Source organism: Lolium rigidum, chromosome 1 (genome assembly GCF_022539505.1).
Source record: "Lolium rigidum isolate FL_2022 chromosome 1, APGP_CSIRO_Lrig_0.1, whole genome shotgun sequence".
Taxonomy (NCBI): Eukaryota; Viridiplantae; Streptophyta; class Magnoliopsida; order Poales; family Poaceae; genus Lolium; species Lolium rigidum.
The window spans coordinates 100,513,917-100,519,899 of NC_061508.1; positions in this window are offsets into that span (position 1 = coordinate 100,513,917).

Sequence of the window (5,983 nt, forward strand, 5' to 3'; positions counted from 1 at the left end):
AGCTTGGTGTACTAAATTTGAGAGACTGTGAGACAGACTAGGGCTGCAAGAAAAACTCGAGACTCGGTGAGCGGCTCGAGATCGATTCGAAACGAAATGAGTTGAGGGTGTTTTACTTATATAGCTCGATTGGATTATGTGTTTATCTGGAGCCAACACTAGCTCGCTAGATATAGCTCGACACTCTCAAAAAATAAAATGTGTATGATAGTTATGCTACTACATGATAATATAAAATATGACAATTTGTTATCTTTTTATTTTGTGTATGAGATATATTCCTTGCGATGTGTATGAGATTTAATTAGCCAAATACGGAAGATTAATATATTACACTTGCATGATGTGGCTGGGATTTTCCTTCCATATTTACGCAATATAGAAAAATTATTTTTTTCTGAGATCAAAATCGGTTCGATATCGTTAGAAGCTGAGCATTAACCGAATTTTACGTCTCTATATTTAACTCGATTCGGTCTGAGCTCACTTAGATTTCAATATGAGCTGAGTTAAGCCATATCTGACTCCCTCGAATTCTACTCGTTTGCATCCCGACAGCCCACCAGTTGATACTACTCCCTTCATCCCACCAAAAGTGTCTCAACTTTATCAGAATTTGGATGTATCTAGACATTATTTAGTAGGTAGATACATCCAAAATTTTGACAAAGTTAAGACAATTTTGGTGGGACGGAGGAAGTACCAAATATATGTGTGTGGGACCGTGGGTGTGTGTATCCATTGGCAATAAATGTGGGTTTGGACGAGTACAAAGCCTAACCAAAGTTTGGTGGCTGAAGCAAAAGAAAAAGAAAAATAGTGGCTATGATCCAAACACGTCCCTTTTTCTCCCGCAAATTCGAGCCAAAAATGTAAGCCAAATTAAAACACGCCCTTCACATCATGGTCCATGGTCCATGCTTGGCTCATGGCTCCATGCATGCGCGCGGCTATCTGGCTATGTCTGAACGAGTGCGACCGAGCATGAGGCTACGCGCGAGCCAGCGCGCGTGGGACGAGCGAAGCAGGGCCACTGCCATGTCATCCTCTCCTCTCTAGCTAGCGATCAGACAGGCATGAACCCGAAACGTGAGGCCGAAGGAAATGCTTGGCGGCGCGCTGTACTAATATTATGAGCAAGAGATATACTACTACGATACGAGCGTCGCCGTCGACGAGGAGCTGGACGACCGGAAGCCTGCCGGAACTTGCTTTCTCGCTTCTGGTTTTGTCTCGTGTTTTCTCCAGAGGACGGAGTTGCTTGCGTGTGCATGGTGCAGCTGGCAAGTGCCCACTGTTTCCGATGGTTATTGCCAGACGACCCGATGGCTGGGATCCGGTGACTTGAGTGTGCGTGCGTTGGCACGTCCAGGTCAAAGCTAGTAGCATAATTTGAATCACAAGCTGGACAAAAAATATCGCATGAGCATAGTCCGGCTGGGTTTCTGCAGATGCAAGCACATGCTAACATGCTCTTGCTATTTCTATCTTTGTCTGGTCTGACCACTTTCGTTTTGATCTTGCTTCTCATGTCGTGGACCTTGATATGATAATCTATGCGCTCCATAATTATTGTCGCTGTGAACCGAGGCATAGCCTGGTGGTTGGAATGGGCTGATGCATCTTCGCCCGTCCATGTTCGAGTCTCCGTACTAGCAATTTGGTGTCGTACACACAATCATTTCTAGTAAAATCACAGTCCTTTGGGTTTCTTCCCTTTAAAGCCAAACATTTTTTTTAATTCTTGTCACTAACCCAAATTAATGGTAATCAATAGCGGCTGCTTAGCTTGACAGCATTCGTGAGATGCATATTTCATTCTCGGTCTCGATCGGCTTGTTGTTGATTTGACTATTTTAATTAACATGTCGGTGTCACCTGTCACGAAGAGGTAAATGCGCGGCAACACAACTCTATGAACCAAGTGTCTGCACCACGCGACATTCCAGCCCTTGGCTAATCTACTATACCCTTCGATTCAAGGAGGGAGTATATATTTAGTCAGTTTGACTTTGAAAAATCTTACACGCATTACAATTTTTTGGGACAAACGGCGGAAGCACTGCCTATTCATTGAGCAAAAGAGAAATCTCCAACACCAAGGAGGGTATGTTTAGATTAAGGTGGGAACATGCCAGAAAACCACCAAGGAAAAACACAAAAGCCTAGTTTGGATCGGTTGGGATTGGCGTCACGAAGATGTGTAAAGCGCGCTCGTGCTGACGAATGTCTTCTCTAGCAATATTAGCAACCTCGATATAGGTCAGTCTACGCCCCGTGAGGATCTGGTTGTTTCTCTCCTCCTAGGCATTCCAAAGAATGTAGAGCATCCGCTCACTGGTGCGTCTTTGCTCGTGCTTGGTCTTGCTCGTGATGAGTTCATCCCACCGGGCAGAGATGGATTGGTGGCTCTACGCAACAGGCCTAGTCGTGTTGTTGTCCTAGGGCCGCACATGATTCCAGATCGCCGTGGTGAAGGGGCAATCTTTGCACAGATGGTTTGTCATTTCTGGCTCGATGAGGCTACATGGCAGGTGGGGGTCGTGGGGCCAACCCTGATGGTTGTAGGGATTCGTTGCATAGAAAACAAAAAATTTCCTACCGCGAACACGCAATCCAAGCCAAGAAGCAATCTAGAAGATGGTAGCAACGAGGGGATTATCGAGTCTCACCCTTGAAGAAATTCCAAAGCCTACAAGATGAGGCTCTTGTTGCTGCGGTAGACGTTCACTTGCCGCTTTCAAAAGCGCGTAGAAGATCTTGATCACGGCGCCACGAACGGGCAGCACCTCCGTACTCGGTCACACGTTCGGTTGTTGATGAAGACGACGTCCACCTCCCCGTTCCAGCGGGCAGCGGAAGTAGTAGCTCCTCTTGAATCCGGCAGCACGACGGCGTGGTGTCGGTGGTGGTGGAGAAAACCCGGCGGAGCTTCGCTAAGCGTGCGGGATGTAGTGGAGGAGAGAGGGCCGCTAGGGTTTGGGAGAGGGGGGTGCCGGCCACTATGGGGTGCGGCCACCTTGTGGTGTTGGGGTGGCCGGCCCCCTCCCCTTGGCCCTCATTATATAGGTGGAACACCCAAGAGTTGGTCTACAAGTCTTCGAATAAGACCCCAAACCAAAACCTTCCATATCACATGAAACCTACCCAAGCTAGGACTCCCACTAGAGGTGGGATTCCCACCTTCCCTTGGGAGGGGGTGGCCGGCCACCATAGGTGGAGTCCACCTGGGACTCCACCCCCTAGGGTTGGCCGGCCATGGTGGTGGAGTCCCTTCGGGACTCCGCCTTCCAAAGTGACTTTCTTCCGGAATATTCTAGAACCTTCTAGCACCTTCCATAAATGCACCGGATCATTTTCAAACTCATAAAATGACTTCCTATATATGAATCTTATTCTCCGGACCATTCCGGAACTCCTCGTGATGTCCGGGATCTCATCCGGGACTTCGAACAAATCTTCGAACTCCATTCCATATTCAAGTTCTACCATTTCAACAACAAACCTTAAGTGTGTCACCCTACGGTTCGTGAACTATGCGGACATGGTTGAGTACTCTCTCCGACCAATAACCAATAGCGGGATCTGGAGATCCATAATGGCTCCCACATATTCAACGATGACTTCAGTGATCGAATGAACCATTCACATACGATACCAATTCCCTTTGTCACGCGATATTTACTTGTCCGAGGTTTGATCATCGGTATCACTCTATACCTTGTTCAACCTCGTCTCCGACAAGTACTCTTTACTCGTACCGTGGTATGTGGTCTCTTATGAACTTATTCATATGCTTGCAAGACATTAGACGATATTCCACCGAGAGGGCCCGGAGTATATCTATCCGTCATCGGGATGGACAAATCCCACTTGTTGATCCATATGCCTCAACTCATACTTTCCGGATACTTAATCCCACCTTTATAACCACCCATTTACGCGAGTGGCGTTTGATGTAATCAAAGTACCTTTCCGGTATAAGTGATTTACATGATCTCATGGTCATAAGGACTAGGTAACTATGTATCGAAAGCTTATAGAAAATAACTTAATGATGTGATCTTATGCTACGCTTAATTGGGTGTGTCCATTACATCATTCATACAATGATATAACCTTGTTATTAATAACATCCAATGTTCATGATTATGAAACTAATCATCCATTAATCAACAAGCTAGTTAAGAGGCATACTAGGGACTCTTTGTTGTTCACATAACACACATGTATCAATGTTTCGGTTAATACAATTATAGCATGGTATGTAAACATTATCATAAACACAAAGATATAATATAATAACTATTTTATTATTGCCTCTTGGGCATATCTCCAACAGTCTCCCACTTGCACTAGAGTCAATAATCTAGTTTACATTTGTAAAGATATAACACCTTGGCCTTCGGTGCTTTATCATGTTTTGCTTACGGGAGAGGTTTTAGTCAACGGATCTGACATGCTCAGAAACGTATGTATTTTGCAATTCATTTGCGTCTTAACGCATCACTCATTTTCCAAATGAGTCGGCATTAAATATGTTTGGTCTTCTGGTGGAACCTAAATTCCGCGGTCTCAAATATGTCACTAATATTGTCATACACAATATAGCTTCAAAGTTCTGACACTATCAGAACTACACCAAGTTCTCAAAGAACCTCTTGACTTAACATCCTCAGTCATTGTCAAAACAATGACATACTTTGCCTTCGTTTGTAGAATCCATCACAATATTTAGAACTCTTCTAAATCTAGCATAGACAACTTCTAGCTCATTGTGCTACCTTTTAAACAACACTTAGTCTAATTTGAGATTGAAATTTTATTTTTATATGTGACCAAACAAATATCGGTGAAACACCTTACAGCGATTTGTTTGTCATTATCACATATAAAACTATATATGTATCCTTGGTTCTTCTAAAGAACACATGGATATTCTTACTGTTTGTCCAATGATCATCACATGAATCATTCTGGTATATGCTCCTAACTTTTTAGAGCATAGGACATCTGATTTTGTATATATTATTCGTGATCTAAGATCACTCATGTGTTTTTACTCATTGAGTGACAATTACACTCAAGTCTTGTTAAATCTTCGCATGAAAATAACACCTTCTTAATATTTCTATATTGAACTACTTCAATATCTATTTTATGTACTTTGACTTAAACCTATTTATGTGTTTTAATCTATCTTCATAGATCTTGACACTAAATATGTTTCAGTCCATATCCTTTCATTAAAGTTAATTGTCAATGAAACCTTTTAATCAAGTATATAATTACATCATTTATAACCAACTATATGTCATCTACATAAAGTATTATAAATATGTCTTAGCGCTCCCACTTCATTTCTTGCAAATGCAAGCCTCTTCATCGTCTCTGATGAAATCAAAAACTCTTTGACTATTTCATCTGGTGAAGATTCCAACTCCGCGATACTCACTTCATCTAATTGAAGTTTGTATACCTATCTAGTATTCCACGGACCAGCAAAACTCTTGGTTGTATCTTGTATACACCTTTAATACACACTTCTGATAAGTAATGTATTTTGCCATCCTACTAACATATCTCATATGTAGTGATTACTAGAATAATCCACATAGACTATAAGCATTGCTACGAGAGATCTAATCTTATCGTAGTCAACTCTTTGAACTTTGTCGTAAACAACTTCTCGACAAGTCAAGCTTCATCAATTTTATAGATCCTTTTACTCTCAATAAGTATTCATCTATCTTGGATTTCATGGCGTATAGCCATTTTAACGGAGTCAGGACCCATCATAACTTCTTTGCTTGTAATTGGTTTATCATTGTTCAAAATCAATCCTTTGTCCACAAATCATTTATTTGATCACAAAGTAAACCATACCTACAAGGTTCAATAAGTACTTCGATCTCCATGGCTAAAACACTTTGTAGTCATGGGAGCCATGATCGTCGTGGTCGCTTTCGGAACCAATTTCCGA